At 34.7% G+C, this 18,521-nt stretch overlaps 1 protein-coding gene across 5 annotated transcripts in view; it reads right to left on the bottom strand.

The window, feature by feature from the left end:
- LOC149572961 (endonuclease V family protein) overlaps positions 1 to 18,521 on the bottom strand; it is a 179,935-nt gene that overhangs the window by 111,177 nt on the left and 50,237 nt on the right. The window lies entirely within an intron of this gene.

Here is an 18,521-nt window from a genome sequence, read left to right as displayed (position 1 = left end):
CGAATTGTGAATCCACCATGAATCGCCCATGAATCGCCCATGAATTGGCAAATTTGAAAAAACCCTTTAAATTTAGAGATTTTAACAATTTAAAACTTATTTCATGCACCCTTTATTGAATATAACTTAAACACACTATAACATCATCAAATAGAAGTTAAAACTTAACATACATAAACATGGAACATAAAATCCATCACATACGTAGCTATGTTATGTAAAATGTAAATTGTAGGCTAGCTAAAGTAAATAGAAATCAAATGATCATAATGATTCAAATCATAGAATGTATGTCAGATGAAGATCCATACGACATCAAATCATAAATGTATGTAAGAATCTAAGATGAAGATCCATGAAAGTCTGAAACGTATGAAGATATTGACTCCTTAGTGCTCCTAATGCAATTTATGGCCTTCCCAGATGGACTTCTGATCTCTTTGGTGCTCTTCCTTCTTGCCGGTTGGAAACCTGTGGTTTTTCTTTTCTCTTATTTTCTCTCACTTTTCCTCTCTTCCACTCATGCTTAACAATTAGAAGGCCCTTTAGTGTTAAAACAAAGAGGAAAGGCTAAAAAGAAAACAATAGAAATATGTATTTTTTTTAAAATTGAATACAACTTTATGGGCTGCCACGGCCGATTCACGAAGGAGATTCAGGCAATTTTTGGCATGGATCGCCTAAATCAGTGATTCAAGTGATTCATGCAAAAAAAATCGCCAATTACAATTCACGATTCACAAAAACTTGGCTGGGCGATTCGGGCGATTCATGCCAAAAAAATCGCCGATTACAATTCATGATTCACAAAAACTCGGCTAGGTTGAATCGTATCGCGATTCACGTGATTTTTGGGCGATTTTCAAAACTATGATATCCATACAGCAACATGTTTCAGTATCATATTCAGATATTAAGAATGACATCATTGTGATCCATGATTGGGTGTCACAATCTCTATAGATATAACTTTTGAAAGCAAAAGAAACTTGTTTTGAAATTGTTGAAGTTGAGGAAAGCTCAACCAATAGCTCCCAAGAATCACTACATGCAAATGCCTGTCACAGGAAAGAGAGAAGCAAAGCTATGGAGGCTCAGATTTTGACATCCGCAATAGAGGAGATATTCTTGATGAGCAAAAAGAGAAATTACTATTCAATCAAAAAGTCTTAATTACAAAGAGACATCTATCCCTATAAAGGAGATTGAAACCCTAAAAGGTAATTGACCTAGGTTGCATGATAATAATTAGTAAAAGAATTAATTATTATATACCTAAAGTTTAGCGTAAGTAAACTAGAGATAATAAGACAATACTTTATTACTCTAACATAAACTATAAAGTCAAGCATGATGACTCCTAGATGAAGTCATCACTGAATGCACAATATCAATGGGTCTTTCACTATCTCAAAGCACTGAAAACATTAAAGAAGTGTCACCCTTAAATGCAAAGAATTGCAGAAACTCTTGTTTCTTCTCAATTCCTAAGAAAAAACTCCAGCCAAGTCAAAAAGCAATCATTCGCAATATTAATCAGTTTTGCTTAAAGAGCTTTTATAGATTTTCCCACTAAATGTGATTTGGCTTTTTCCTTTACTCATTAAAATTTTTTCTTATCATTATATTGCATTGACTTTGGTATATATCATTTAATGGGTGCCATTTTCTATCAAGTTATTAAATGACATTATTTAAATAACATGGCCCCCAACACTTTATTAATTCATAAACAACCTTTATAATACATTATTAATAAAGTATGACTTTATTAATAGTAAAATAGTCTTGAGCACAGGCTATAAAATCTCCTCCAAGGAATCAAATATAAATCTAGATAAACACTACAAATGTCAGACATCTCAGTGCCTTGCCAAAAATAGTAACTACGCGAAACTGACTTATTATGAATAGTAAGACTCCAAATACTTGCTCAACCCAATGATGTCAAATCTGAATACTACCACAAACCTATTTAGGTGCTCTACTAAAGATAGAAATCCTAACTTTTTTGAAATACTAAGTGTGTCAAACTAAACCAAACGAAAAGCGATCCTAAATGCTCATATCCTCTGAAATGAGAATTGACCTCTGGTTTTGCCAACTAGGATCCTCAAACCAACTTGGCCTACAAGGATCACTAATAGGCTAATCCAAGCCACTAACCATATCATCTCAAAAAGGGGGCATTACATTACAATGGTATCAGAGTATGATCCTACCATCCTATAGGATAAAAGATAAAAAAAGCAATTGCTCTAATCAATAGAAAGAGTGGAAAAAGAAAGATGGGAAAAAAGAAGCAAGAGAATCTATCATTCAACAAAAAATGGGATAAACTGAACAGCAATCAAAGTAGCAAAAAGGCTGAATTCCCCCATGTCATCCCCATTGGTAAAAAAGGGATGAGAGAAAATATGTAGAAAGAGCAGAATGAGAGTTTGATAAAATAAGCAATAGATGGAAAATCATTGACAAGAAAAATAGATAAGCTACAAAAGCAGATCCGGTAAAGGAAGACATAAGCATGAAGGATATGGAAAATTGTTTAAGATTTATAAGCAAAGTTAAAACGAGATTTGAGAAAAGTTGATAGAGACTTATAAGAAAAGTAAACAGAGGTTTGTGAGCAAATCTACAAGAGGCAATACAAATGCAGAATCTGTCCATTTAAGAGCAGATTTAAGAGTATAGAAACAGATACATGAATAAGTCATAAGAAGATTTTTTAAAGAAGGTATATGCAGAATGGTGAAGAATAATGTAAGTGCGGATAAAAGATATACAATCGAACTATTAGTCTAACACACACACACACATATATCAGAATTAGAAGATGGAAGAAAACAAAAATATAAAAGAAGATATGAAGGAATATACAATCATTGAAGTAATGAAATAGAGATGAGAGATTAAGGATAGTATTCATCAAGGATACGAATTAGTGAATTACATTAGAAGATGGCTAGGATCAATCAACACGATTGAAGCCATTCTTGGTAGGGGGCATTCTTAGTGAACATCAAAATTCATCCAAGTCGTGCTTGGAAGAGGGCATTCTTAGTGAACATTGAGAGTGATCCAAGTTGTGCTTGGCAGAGCACGTTCTTAGTGAATGTCAAGATTGATCCAAGCCATGCTTGGAAGACGGTGTTCTTAGTGAATGTTGAGAGTGAACCAAGCGATGCTTGGTAGAGGACATTCTTGTTGAATGTTGGGCATGCTTGGTGAATGTCAGCCATGCTTGGTAGTGGGCATTCTTGGTGAATGTTGACCATTCTTGATAGAGGACATTCTTGGTAAATGTCGATCATATTTGCTAGACGGCCTTCTCGGTGAATGTCGAGATTAATCCAAGTCATGCTTGGTAAAGAGCATTCTTAATGAATGTCAAGATTGATCCAATCAATGCTTGGTTGAGGAAATTCTTGATGAATGTTAGAGCTTGATCAAGGATATTCTTTGTGAGTGTTAGAATTTGATCAAGGACATACTTGGTTAGTATCAAAACCTGATTTAAACATTCCCAAGTGTCAGAGCTTGATCAAGGACATTCTTGGTGAGTGTCAAAACTTGATTAGGACATTCTTATTGGGTGTCGAGACATTCTTGGTGAATGTTGTGATTCCTTGAACGGAAGTAAGGAAGAGATGCTATATTTTGGAACGTTTATTTATATAGGAGCAGAGCAACACCTATCAGAGGAGAAGGCTCCTGCAATCGTAAATCAAGATAAGTCCTATCTTTTGAATTGTTCTCGAAATTTCAAATTGAATATTATGATATTTTTAGATTTCATGAGTTTATATTTATAAATACATGGCATTTCTCACCCCAAGTACCAATTTAAGGTTATTGAATCCTAGTTGTAAAGCAAGGTGATATAAAAATGCGTGGTGGAAGTGCTAGAGGGCAAGCAATTTTGGGAGGAGTGGACCATGATATCCTCTTCCTAAAAGAGAATTCAATAATGAATAATAAATAATAAATGAATAAATAAGAATATAATATACTATAGATTATTATTAAATTAATTATATATAATGAAAGAATATAATTAATTTAATATAGTATAGTACAATCTATTATTAAATATATAATAATGATATTTACTAATATATTATTTATTGATAAAATAATAATTAACAATAAAGAATAACATTAAGAATAATCAGCTATAATATTGGAGTAAGCTATCCTTGGCATCGGCTCAAATCTGAGTGAGTGTTTCGAAGATGAGGATGCTGCGCATTATTTCCTTGTCCCTTTTTTGAGGTGGTAGGGAAGATAGATAAACCCCAATATGTGTAGAATAGAGTGGCGGCCTAGCAAAGGGTGAAGGATGAACTAGTCTTGCAGCAGAGAATTCTCAACAATGAGGTCCAGGCATTGGTTCTACCAATCCCCGTACAAGAGGAGAAATCGTCGTGGCCATCAGGCACTTAGTGGTGGTGTGCCTAGAATATAATGTATCCTATGCATAAGAGTTTTTTTGGCTTTTTCAAGATAATTTTAAAAGGGATAGACAGTGCTCTATTCAAAGATTTATGTAGGCTCACGATATATGGCCTATGGCTAGGTTAGAAGTTATGAAGTAATGTCTAAGGGGTTTAGCTTACTTGGTTGAAGCAATGAGTTCTCGTTGTGGAGACCCTGGTTCAAATCCCAAGAGGGACATCTTTCTGGAATTCTAAGCTGTGACTCTTGGTCTTCTATTAGTTGTATTTGTCTCATTGTAAAAAGGTGGATTCTCAGTTGTGACTCTTGGTTTTCCAATTGTTGTTTCTAGTGTGGTTGCTCGTAAGGAGCTTGAATAAGATTGTAAGTCTCGTGTTGTTTCTTGAATAAGCACGAGATTTGTAAACGATTTCAATAAAATAAAATAAAAGTTATAAAGTAATCTTGGCACTAAACAGGGAAGAACATGATCCTTCAATGGTATAGCAATGAACGACTTGACAGAAGCCTTGAAAGCACTACCGGCAGTGGTTTTGATGTGTGGATGTGCATGGTGACAGCGGATGAATCCGGATTTTGCATGGTGAATGCAGAAGGAATATGGAAGGGAGAAGTTTCGTAGGATGGTCGCAAATAATGGACCTGTTTTTTCAAATGTTTTTAAATGTTTGTATTAATGTAAATTGCCAAGGCAAACTTGAATATTATAGGGGTGAATGATAGATGCATTACTCAAAAATCTAATGGTAAATGACACACTAGTAGTGATGGGGGATTTGCATTGCTGCTTTACGTAATCTCTTTTAGATATTGATTAAATAATACTATTACCGACCAAAAAAAACGAATAATCAGCTATAAATAATAGTAATGTTAATTGATATATATATATATATATATATATAAAGTAAATTATATAAACTTAACCAAAAGAGTTGATCAACAAAGAAATGTCATGACTCTTCATTGGAGTCAGAGGATATATGGTGCCAATCAAAGTTGGTATCAATTCAGACAGGGATATAATAGGAGTTGATATCAAATAAGGAAACCAAACAGATAATTAAAAGGAATGTTAGCTGACCTTAAACAATGACACCGTATATACTCACTCATAAAATCAGGGGCTAGGGAGACTCTCACTTGTCTTACTGTGTTAATGCTGAAGTCCTCGTTGTGCTGTAAAGAGAAGGTGATCTATTGTATTCATTTGCAGTGGCATGAAATACGTCACCCCTTATTCAGTGAAAAAGAAATTGCAATGGGACAGACATATAGATCAGACATAATGAATTCTCAGAATGTGTACCATATCAAAGCTACAGTTTTCTTTCAATGACAATTCAGCCAAGGACATAGTTAAAAAAAAATAGCGAGGGTTTCAGAAAAGAAAATGATGCCAAAAACACAGTTTTCTTGCAAATGACAAATCCAGCAAAGAAGCGAGTAAAAACAATTGCTGAAGGATTCATATAAGACCAACAATACTTACTGGCACGTGCTCACAGGGGCACCACTTGAAAGTTTGAACAGAATCTGAATGAGGACCAAATTTTACTTTTAGGAAAGCTTAACCTAAAATAGTGGTAATTAAACTGTTAGACAAGAGGGTAATAGACAGTGGCAACAATATATTTTAATTTCTTTCATGTATATATATTGTTTTGTTTGAGCACTTAGCAAATGCAAATAATAAGCTTTCTACAAGTTCAGACTATTCTTGTTGATAAGCGCTGCTGAAGCCGAAATAGTCTTATTGATCAAAGGATCTTATGGATCTACACTGCATTACAAGAGTCTTGAGAGGCCGAAACCAATAGGAAAAGCATACTCTCTTAGGTGCTGGAGGAGAAATCTCAGTGACTTCCAGGGGATAGTTCACTCTCTTGACGAACTCATACTCTATAAGAACTTGAAAGATGGAAAGAAAAGGGGTGTGAAAACTTTATTGGATTATTACTTTAATTCGGAAGGGCCCAATCACACAACAGAAGTCTATAGTAGGGAAGCACATATTTCAAATATACAAGTCAGAGAAAGCTTCATGTTAGAACTGCATAACTGTAGGGATTTCAATCAGGTAAAGTAGTCCATTTTCAAGCCTATAATAGGCAGACTTACACAGGTAATCCATTATTTTATAGTCATGAATCAGTTGACAAAAATAAATCACATAAGTAGATATACATCCAAATTTATGCACAGCTTTAAGGACATTATTCAGGAGCAGCAATCAAATTTTGATAAGAATCAACATCATCTTCTTGTGCATACAAATCAGACAATACATGAGAATTTCAAGAGAATTGTAATCATTCAATAATTTCTTATTCATTTTTCATTGTTCAACTGCAAAACATATTGCAATTCAGTGCATATGTTTCCTAGCTTCTAAATGGGGTCATTACACGAATCCACTCCCAGATAGAAGAACCAAGGTTTCGTCTAGCCCTTCTGAAAAATCTGTTGAAGGTTTGCATTCTCAGAGATTCAACTCCTCTAAATGCATCAGACAAAATTTATCAAATTAAAATAACATCTGAACATGTTCAAATAATCCTCTCCTTGTAATTTACTTTTATAACATTCTCCAGAAAACTCTTGGCTTTCCCACTACTTGACCTTTGGAATTCTTTTTCACTTCTAAATAATATAGTGACTTGACTTTATTAAATAATTCTCTATTGACATAAAGTCACTTTGACTGCTTAATTAAATAATAAAATTTAGTCGTCATTAAATTTGATATAATTTGAAACTTAAAAATTTAATTATTTAACTGATTTTTAATGTCCCGAAAGAAAGGGCAGACAGCTGACATCTCCTATACCTCCGTGTTGTCAAGGTTTAACATACCTCATGTTGGGGACATCATGAGGAAAGATGTTGAGGTTCATATACCATGGTTGAGAATATTATTCTTTCCATTACTCAAAATGGTATCAAGTGCGGGAATTGTTGTTATGCACCTATAATGTCCCCTTTTGGGGGATTGCTTTAATTTTAGCCCTGGAATCATAAATTCCATTAAAATCAGAATTAAAAGATGGTTAGAGCTATGACCTTACCCATAAAAATGTCTTTTACAAGGTAAATCAACTCAGGTACTAAGTACACATTAAGATAAAAGTATAGTTTCCTCTGAGACCCCAATGGTAGCTTGCATAAGCACTAGGACTGATATTTGTCATACTTATCTACAGTGCTTTTGCCAATCCTTCGCACTATTGCAACTATTTGCATTCTAACATATTTGATAGGTTCCTCAATCCTCATCTCCTTTGGAGCTTCTCAATTATTCCCCCCAGGCAGATTCCTTTTCTGTGGATATCAATGTTCTCTATGTTGCAATGCTTGGCTGTATATTTTCCAAGTGCTCAGATCATTGATCTTCCTAGTCAATGTAATGTTCCGTTGTAGAGTTTCCTTATGAAGTCTCGTAGTATGCTTTAGGTAGTCTTGTCATGTGCTTTAGGTAGTCTAGTTGTGTGCTCCAAATAGTATCCCTCAGTGCTTCGAGTGGCCAGTGCTTCAGGTCAGCGCTTCAGGTCAATGCTTTGAGTAGTTTTCCCTTAGTGCTTCAGGTAAGTGCTTCAAGTCAATGCTTCGGGTTAGTGCTTCAAGTAAGTGCTTCGGTCAGTGCTTCAAGTCAGTGCTTTGATCAGTGCGTCGGGTCAATGCTTTGGGTGACCAGTGCTTCAGGTGGCCCGTGCTTCGAGTAGTATAAGTGACCGTACGGTGGATGCCTGAAGGTTGTACGAATCTCCCTTAGAGGTCGTATAGTAGAGTGGTGGCCATACGGTGGAATGTCACCATGGTCGTACGGGATGGTGGTGCAACAGTCGTACGGTGTGGGGAGAGGACAAGCCATACGGTATAATAGCAGCAGTAAAGTTACAGAGTTGTCCAAGTTGCATGGTTGTAGTACAAAAGATGCACTTCGTGATGTGGGGGATGGATGGTGTACGGATAGAGGAGGAAAGCTGAGTTATGCAACCATAAATTTAAAGATCCGAATTCATCAATAAACCAAACAAGAATGGAGATTGAACACAAATATCCTTCAATTAATATTTGCAATAAGATGGTGCTCTGATTCGCCAGATCTGAGTGAAGTATTACATGCAATGAAATAGGGTGAGGGTTGAATCCCACCGAAACCGAATAAGCCAAGTAGGGAAGATCTTTCACTTCTGAAATGGGGAACAAAAGAGAATCCCAATGTGAATTCGCAGTAGAAAATAAATAATCAGAGTGCATACTTACAGCTACATACAAGTTGTGCTTAAATACCCATCGGGGAGTACCTTTTCGAGGGTGTACAAAGATAGCCAATGGCAAAACTTACCAACGGAAACTAAAATAAAAATGGGTCCGAGATATATTAAAATCAATCGGAACCACAAATACAAATAATGACTTGGGCCCATATTAATTAATTAAAGTAATTAATTCAAGGTCCTTTTATTATATTATTTAAATTCTAGGACCAGTTAATTAATTAATTTAATTTAATTATTCTATTCAAATTTGGGGACATGATAGTCAACACCTGTACATGTAGTGGGGTGTCCGTAGACTGAAGAATAAAGATCAATCACAATATAATAAACTTTGACAACTCAGTTCAAACTCAGTTGCCATTAATGAGCTCTTGTAATATACCCTACATATGTGATTGTTGACTGGACTATACACGCTGACTTTCTGTAGCACTACTCCTCTATGATTTGCAGAGATACCCTCTTCCTCCTATTCAATGATAGTGTTGAACATACATTTTATTTCTTCTACTGTCTCTTGTATTCAAATCGCTTTTCATATGACAAGTTATTTGACATGATAGCTGTTTATGACTTACTGCATTTTTAAGACTTATGCCTTCCTCTGAATGATTTTCCAATGTATTCCTTCTTCCTTATGTTCTATGATCCTCTATCCAATGAACAGTTCTCCCTTTTAAATCTGCTCAACCATCTATATGTGTATCCATATCTCTCCTTTCGTAAGATACTTGTTCAATCGTAATAATCATCGATGCTATGCTTTCCATTTCACAATTAAACATCTCTTCTTGATAGTCACTACCTATTATAATCTTCAATTAAGAGTCATTGCTTTTAACGTGACCTTATAAAATATAATCACCACTTAATTCGATGTGAATTGCTGTGCCTTTCCCCCACCTCATCTAAGCTCTGCATTTGTATATATTGCTGTCCATATTATGACTAAGCGCCTTCTCATCGAATGGTAGCATGTTTTAAAAACATACTCTTCCCCCATTTGTGTCTCTTCCAAAAGAATGCATCTTATCAAAAAGATTACTGATCAGACTTAATCCCATTTTTTTAATGTGAACAATCTTTCATTTATCATGCCTCTTTAATAATGGTTCAATCCTTTTCTCTAATTAGTGTTTGTCAACACTAACTAATAAAGTATTTAATACTAGCACTTGTACCTACAAAAGGTGCAATGGTTAAGCCAATAGCAAGATATAAAAAAATTAATGTAATAAGAGGTTGAAGGGAGAGGAAAGAATGTGTTTCCTCCTCTTCCGTCTTCTATTTGTTCTTATTCTTCTCCTTCTATTGCTTCTCCTTCTTGTGTTGGGTCTCCTTTTGCATCCCCTCCTCCATTGTCTTCTCGTTTTCCAGACTCATTTTTTAACTTCTTGTTTTGGTTCATCGTCTTCTTCTCTTGTTTCTTTTTTGTTCATTGTCCACTCTTCTTCTTTTCCACCTCCACCTCCTACTCCAACCAGCTCAGAGATCACATCTTACTGATCTAATTCTCCCAACACCAGACCTCTAATCAGCTTATCGTGGACTTCTTTCCATCAATGCCCACTTCCGAGAGTAGCAAACAACCCCACCTACCAGTCCCAAGACACAGCAAATCGGTCAGACCTCGGCTTGGGTTCCTTAGATAGCAGCACCCTACCCCCACAATTATGCAGAGGTAGAGGCAAATACAGAGGCAGAGCCAGACCAAGATCCTTGCTAGTCCTAGTCCTTATCCCTCTATATAGGATTTCTTTGTACTGAGAAAGGACTGATGGTCTTTCTCTCTTTCTTCTGCTTGTTCTCTTTTTTTCCCTTTTGTAGCGCCTTTTTTTCCGATCACTGTTGGGTGCTCCTACTCGTTACTTCTCTCCACTATACTGTTGTATCTTTCAATCCCTTACACCCTTGTTGGTCTCTTGTTGGACATTAATATCTTTATCTTATCTTATCTTATGCTTCTTTTTCTTCATCTTCTTTTTTCACTTTATTTTTCCCTCCTCCTTAGTCTCCTCCTCCTCCTTTTACTTTTTCTTCTTCTCCTTATGCTGCTTCTTCTTCATCTTCTTCTTCCACTTTATTTTTCGCTCCTTCTCGATCTCCTCCTCCTTCAATTGATGTTGCTTCTCCTCTTCCTCCTCCTATATGTACCACATCCTTCTCCACCTTCTCCTCGTCTTTCTTCTTTTCCTTCTTCTTCTTGTTATTCTCTTCCTTGTTTGCCTCCTCCTTCATCTCCTCCTCATTTGCTTTCTTCTCCTTGTTCTCCTTCTTTTCCTTTTCCTTTTCCTTCTCCTTCTCCTCTTCATCCTCATCACCCCTCCTCTTCATGTTCTTCCTCTCAATCCTTCCTCATGTTTTTATTCCTTTTCTTGTTCTTTTTCTTCCTTCCTCCTCCCTCCTCCAATATAAGAAATTAATCATATCATCGTGCTTAGGAATTTTTTATAATATGTTTTATTTGAATTATTAAAGTTATACAAATAATATATGTAATACTTTTGAAAAGGTTATTATTCTTTAATGGTGTAGAAACTAACTATTTTTCAAAATAATAATTGTTTGACATATTATTTATAATAAATTTGTGAGTTTTTATCTAGTTAAATTTCTTATAATTTCATGTAAATTATAATATTCACTTAAGAATATTACTATTTTTATATTAAATAATAGACATTGAATTGAATATTTGATTTTAGCCATAAGTATATGATAAAAATTGTTGAATATTGAAAATTATACTCTCTTTTCAAATTATATTAATTTTCTTAAGAAACCTAATTCGTAAGTTATTTATTTTATATTTAAATATATGAATTTAAAATATGAAATACAACACATTTAATTATTTAAAAAATAAAATAAGTATAATAAATATGAAGATAATATTAAAAATAGTTTTAAAAATTCTAATATAAATAATTATTTATTTATTTTTAAGATATAGCCAAATAGCTATAACCTATTTTACTGCACACTGGCTTACTACCAGTCTTCACAATATGATCTATAACTTATCCAACGCTTACCCAAAATGTACGTGGACATAGATGTAGTATCTAAAAACATTCTTTAACATGAATCTAAGCTTGCATAACTTAGCCTATCATATCCCAACTTCATTAATCAATCCAACCTCTGCGATGCACAGAATCTCTGTCTGTCATGAACACAAACATGTATGTGTTGACATCAATGACAAACCTCTCATCAATACAACAAATAACCAACATATCCAACTGTTAACCATTTCTGTAATCCCACCACTAAGTACTCTCTTTTCTCGAACCCACACCTTCCCAAAGGCTTGACTAGTCTTGCTATCATCTGAAAAAGGTAGGATGTCATGTAAAATGCTTTGGTTCCATTGCACCCTTGGCAACCTTTGAATTCTTAGTTTCCATTAGTGACATCTATTGATGATCAATGTGACGCTGATGATTTTGGCCCATGCAAACATTACTTCCCCTGATAGGATATTGCCTATGAAGTGAAACATCCGAAGCCGAAAAATATCGCCTTGTGGCTCCCGCATCACCCTATTTAACATGACAATAAGGTCACCAATATCTTGCTTGAAACCTGATATAGTCAATTTGTCCAATTTTAGGATCTTGGAGCGATGACTCTATGGCTCGACCATCCACTCAATGATCATCCTCTTTGCACATGCATCTACCAAATCATTATAATACTTTCATGCTTCCTCTTTAGTGATGTAGATTCCTCCTTCATGAGGTGGTATATTAAATGCCCATTGGATAGCCCTTATTGAAAGGGAAGTTTTAGGCTTTTCCTCCCCCTCACACTCCATTGTTTTCTTTTGAGTATTATAATGTTTTATGAACTCGAGGACCAATCCAGGGCATTGCATGCTCAAAGGGAAAACGGTGGCATTGACTTATCCCATTTGTCACCATCAACTGTGTTATCCTCAAATTTGTTTCCTTCGTCCCCCTTTGCCTCACTTGAACCATATCAATGGGTTCCAAGTTCGTGTCTCCAATCTTCTTATGTTTGAGAGTGAAAAGTGATTTCAGCCTTGTCTCCTCGATATCTCTCTTGATTCAAGCTTGCCTCGCCTTCTTCAAGCTTCCGGCCATTGCTCCCAACATACTTCCTCTTATCATGATAAATTCTTCCATTAGCCTTTTAGGGAAAAATCAATTAGGATTTGAATTCAAATTGAAAAGCTAGAATTCTCTTTCTTTGTATTTTTAGTGAATTTTACCACTTAAGTTTTGAAAAGAACTTAGTAAATTTTCTCCAATCAAAGAAAGTTCAAAAAGTTCTAATAATTATTTTTATTATTAAATATGGAAAATTTACCTTTTAAACTAAAATCCACTAGCTTCTTCCAGAAAAGGATTTCCAATGAGAAAATAAAATTTGTCACGTTAAATTCTAATCAAAACCATTGCAACTTCAATTTCCTTTAATAATATTTCAAATATTAAAACAAGAAAATTAAGATTGAAGGGAAATAATTAAATCAAATTACACAACATCATGGAGTCCCTTAATACTTGTTCAATTGAAATGCCCCCGGTAAAAGAAAATTAATTAATTCCCCCTCAAAGAAAATTATTTTTCACCTCAAATGAAAATTATTTTTCACCTCACATGAACTGATGAAAAAAATAGTTAGAATAACTAACTCACTAAGGTTGCTCGTTGCTTTACTTGGCAATTTGGTCCTCCTATTGCAGAGAAAAAAACCACTTTTGATTTGGTGTAAAAAAAGATTTCACCCAACATCTCCCTTAGATTGGAATTGAAAGGACATGTCCCCCAAAAGGAGTTGACTTAGCAAAAATAGCCAATAAAAATAATTTAAAGCCAAACCTTCTTTTAAAATGTCGCTGACGCTGACTCGACAAATTGTGTTTTGGATTTAAAATAAATGTCATGTCAGCCCTAAATTATAAGGTAGCAGAAATCACATAGCCTAGAGGACAGAATTATTGGGGAGGTACATAAATCACACAAGTGAGGATAAAATCTTCTACCTATAGTGGAACCCGATAGATGAGAGGATAAAATCCTCTACCCATAGCCAAATCCAAAAAGGTGGGAGGATTATCCAATCCTTGAGAGTGCAGAGATTTAGGGTGCTAGAGGATAGTAAAATAAAATCCTCTGCCTCATTGGAACCTGACAGGGTGGGAGGATTTAAAAGCACCTCACCTTGGGCAGCCGACTGTGCCAAAAATAAAACTAAATATAGGTACCCCCTGTTTCAATAGGTGGAGGTGTGATGTCACAACAAGACCATACATTGTAAATCACCCAGAGGAATTTATCCACGACATTCCTATGATAATATCATTCTGAATATTTGCCACAAAAATTTCTCTTAATTATGTGTCCTAGGGTAACCTCTAATTGAGGCACAATATTTGTACACTGATCTATGGATCCATTCGCAAAGGCTTCTTTAAAACCCTTTAATTCTTGGGTTTGCAATTTTCTCCTTGTCACAATGTGTTTGCTAACAAAATCAGGTAAAGCTCTTGTATCAACCAAGGCGATTATTCTTCATCCTCTCACTGTCCCCTTGATCTAAAAGGTTCTATTCTCATTCCCCTCAATAGTGAAAGCTAAAACTTAATGTTCTTGTTCATCAATCCTTGCCTTTTTGTTGGGGTCCTCTCCTTTGCATGTTTCTTCTATCTTGTCCATTCATCCCCTTTTACAGCAGCAGCCACAAAACCAAGGTTCCTCACATTTAAAGTATAAAATTTTTTAGATCAACTCCTTTTTCTGACATTGATCTTCCTTGCTCCAAAGTTTTTGGCAAATGAAGCATAGTTTCTCTTTATGATCTCTCCTATCTCCATCATTCTAATAAGGTATTTTTTATGTATAATTTTTGGGTCTTTCCTTGGGTGCATTCGACTCTAACGTTTTTTTTTTTTGATGATTTGGAAGTTTTGGGGCTCAAGGGGTTTTATTAAGGCTTTAATGGAAGCTTTAAGTCCATCTACGAACCATATAAGTGAGTTGCCCTTGGGATAGATTTGGGACCATTAAAGATATGTGTTGAAATTGATCGACAAATTCTTCTACTAGTCCTATTTGTTTGAGGTGGAAATACCACTCAGGGTCCCTTTAGTCAAACCTACTCATTAGTTTTTGAGTAAATTCACTATAGGTGGTGATTTTTTGTGGCCTAGGGAAGTGAAACCATCGTGTCACCATTTGTGGGCTGACCCTCTTAGGTGGAGTATGGAGAACTTAATGACACCTTTTTCGGTCATGGGTCTAAAGGATAGATAAGTATCTAATTGTTTATAATGTGATTGAGTGGTTTCCTCCCCTGGCCCATCAAAACATGGCAGTGATATCTGGTTTTTCTGTAAAGATTTTTGTCAGTATGATTTTTCTTTCTATTTTGTCACGGTTTTGGTTTTGTAGTATCTCTTAAAGCGAATAATCTGTTAGATGTTTGGGCCCATATTTGCATACATTTGTGCAATTCTTCCACTCTATTTGTAGTGTTTTCTTCTTCTATGACCGGTTCCTCATTTGAGGTACTGAACTTGGTGATGAGGATTCATTTTCTTCATGATCAGAATGAGAATCCCTCATTAGATTAGGGTTGGGTCTTTCACTATAATTATTATTGCTTAGTTTTCATATAGCTTCAAGTAATATTTTGTTAGATTTTTCAAAATTTTCATTGGTTCTTTCAAACTTTTCATTTGTCTATGAAGCTTCTCACTCTCAGCTCTTGGGCTAATTGTTTGGTCATAGTTCCAGGATGTGCTGACAGGTTTTTGTGAACCAACAAAATTCCTCAAGATGGCAGAATTATGCTCTAATACCACTGTAATGTCCCCACTGCAATAAACCTCAACTAAGATAAGAATGTAATGCATATTGTTATTGAATAAAGGGATGAATAATGTTAATTATTAAAAGAATAATTGATGTTTATTATCTAGAACAACAATTGAATAAACTCTATTAATTAATTAATTCAAATATCAAAACAAATAAATATTGAATGATGCATTGGTAACAATAATAAAATACTTAAACAAATATTAAATAATAATGAATATGTATTAAAAATCAAGCAATTACATCACCGCTAAACAAGTGGGAGTTTAAAAGGTAGAAAGACTTGTGGAAGGGTTACATTATGTTGGATCCACTCATATAAGTGAGTAGGGAAGAACGTAGCATGGGATAAGAAACAAATAAAAAACAATTGAAAACAGCAACCGCGGGAAGAAGTAAATTAAACAAGTATTGATATGACAAGGATGTGGACCCATTACAGAAAGGTAAAAAGGTAAAATTTGTTATTAATATGAATATTTTGTTATTGATATGTTTTTTTATTAATATGAATATTTTTGTTACTTGTATATATAAATATAATGAAATTGTACTAACATATGAATGATGCAAACATATTCTTTATGATTTATCATATGGTCGACATAGTACCGTATGAGGAGAAATAATTGACCGTAAATTCTATCATGTCAGTATGTTAGACTGACACCATGAAGATTGATGGAATCCCTATCATACCAGTATGCGAGATTGCTAATATCTTCATCTGACTAACATGATTAGGATTAGTATTGAATCTCCATGTGCCGGAATATTTTGAAGATGTCAACATATGCATATGTGATTGCTCTTGGATATAGGATGTCTCATCCAAGAATCATAGAGGGTGCACTATACAAAAGACAACAAAATAGTTAAGAGTTAGAAAGCCCGATTTGGAGACGTCCTTAAGGTTGGGTTAGGATAGAGGGTAGAATATCATAATTAGATTTATTAGTATTCTGATTCTAACGATTATTTTGCAGGTTTTATTTAACACCATCTCCAGTAACAGGGACATTACACTTTGTAACCATGTTACATATTATTTAATTATTTATTTATATTATATTAATATTTCATATATATATATATATATATATTATTATATTAAGAGATCCAGCTCCTATTTTTTAGAGAGGTTACTATTTTTTAATGTTTGACTGCCCCGTGACTTGCTGACCATTCAAAAACCCATGGAGTGTAGCAAGGGAGCCTTATGAGCATTTCTTGTTGATCAGAGACCATCCGCTATTTTTAAGTAGGATCCCTACTTTTTAGGAAGAGATTATTAGTTGTACGGCCACATCCAGTCATCAACCTTGGGTCAGTGACTGCATGTAGTTCTCAGTATGGGAGTTTAGGTGGTGAATCCAGCAATAAATTTGGATTATTAAAGTTATAACTTAAATAATTTCAATTAATTGAATAACTCAATAAAGTGCTCTCTTAATATAGTATTTTAATATTATAATAATGGGAGCCACCATAGGCTACGTTGGGTAGGGCACATAATATAAGTTATTTTAAAAACAACTTAAACTAATAAGCGGGGAGCATAAGTACAAGGTTTACTTAGCCAGGAGGAGGGAATAATTTGATTAAAAAACCAAACAAAATATTTAGTAGAGAATTAAATTAATGGGAGGGAAACCCTAAATCAAATTCAGGTTTTGAAAGTATAAAGTAACTTGGAGGGTAGTCATTTCATCACTCTATCATTCATTTTTTTACATCAGCAAGTTGGTTTCCACAGCAGATTATATTCTCTAATGATGAAAACTCTTGAAGGATAGTGATTTGGACGACAACCCAGTTCACCATTGGGGAGACTCTTTCTGAAATTTATATTCGAGCATCATTGAGTCACTTTCAGACAGATTTCTATATGCTTATACTGGTATGACAACTAGGTTTTGAATGGAAGTTATTAAATTATTATTCTAGTTCATTATTATTGTCACCAGCACCTGGCAGCTGTGTTTGGCGGCAATTTTCAGTCATTTCCACAAGAGTTACATATCAGAATCCATCCTCAGTCTACTTTTCTGGGATAGCTTCGTCACATGCATCATTATTGAAGATAAAAGTGAGTTTCAGTTGCTTCAAATCTATCTCAGGCCATTTCGGACCTTCTAACAGTCCTCTCAGTGGTTATAGAAAGCTCTAGCATGGATTAAATCAGCCTACAACAGCTGAGCTGCTAGGGTTTATATTTAAGGACAGATCAGAAATTCAGTGTTGTCGGTTTGATAGCAGGGGTTTCATGTTCTTGTTGAGAGTGATTGAACATGTCTAATTTCATTTGTAATTACACTTGATGCTATCAACAAAATTGCCAATAAGTTGTGCATGGAATTTTCGGGTATGTTTTTCTTGTCAGGTATTGTTTTCCCAGACTTGAAATGAAATTGTTATTGACTACTCTTAATAGATCAGAACTCAGATTTCTGTATCAGACCCTCATATTCATTTCATTTGGGGTTTAATAGTATTATTTCTTTGCATATGTTCCAGATTAAATATCCAACTATCATCTGGCATTGAAATCCAAAACTAAAACCTTGCAAGCAAACATTAACTTCAATTAGCCAACCATACAAATCAGAAACAATTGGACCAGACATTGAAGGGGATCTTTCAGTTTTGACTTGTGCTTACAGATAAAATTTTCTGGTTTGCTTGGAAGAAGAGAAATGAAGAGGTCTTCCAGGACAAAAGGAGACATCTTGCTGAGTTCCAAAATTAACAAAGCCTTCTTATGATTTTGTTGCAGGTTTCAGCTGTAAAGGAAATTCTTAAAGACAGTTTCATGATCCTGTTACAGGAGGCCTTAACAAAAGTTCATAAGAAAAAGATTAAATCAGCTCATTTCTTCCATCAAGGAAGGAATAACCTGAACAAAGAAGAGCTGGAGCTGTTGAATAA

Source organism: Cupressus sempervirens, chromosome 2, assembly GCF_028749045.1.
Source record: "Cupressus sempervirens isolate cs-2001-9-10 chromosome 2, ASM2874904v1, whole genome shotgun sequence".
Classification (NCBI taxonomy): Eukaryota; Viridiplantae; Streptophyta; class Pinopsida; order Cupressales; family Cupressaceae; genus Cupressus; species Cupressus sempervirens.
The sequence above is the reverse complement of the archived record's forward strand: the minus strand, read 5'-3'. Positions and strand labels throughout refer to the sequence as shown.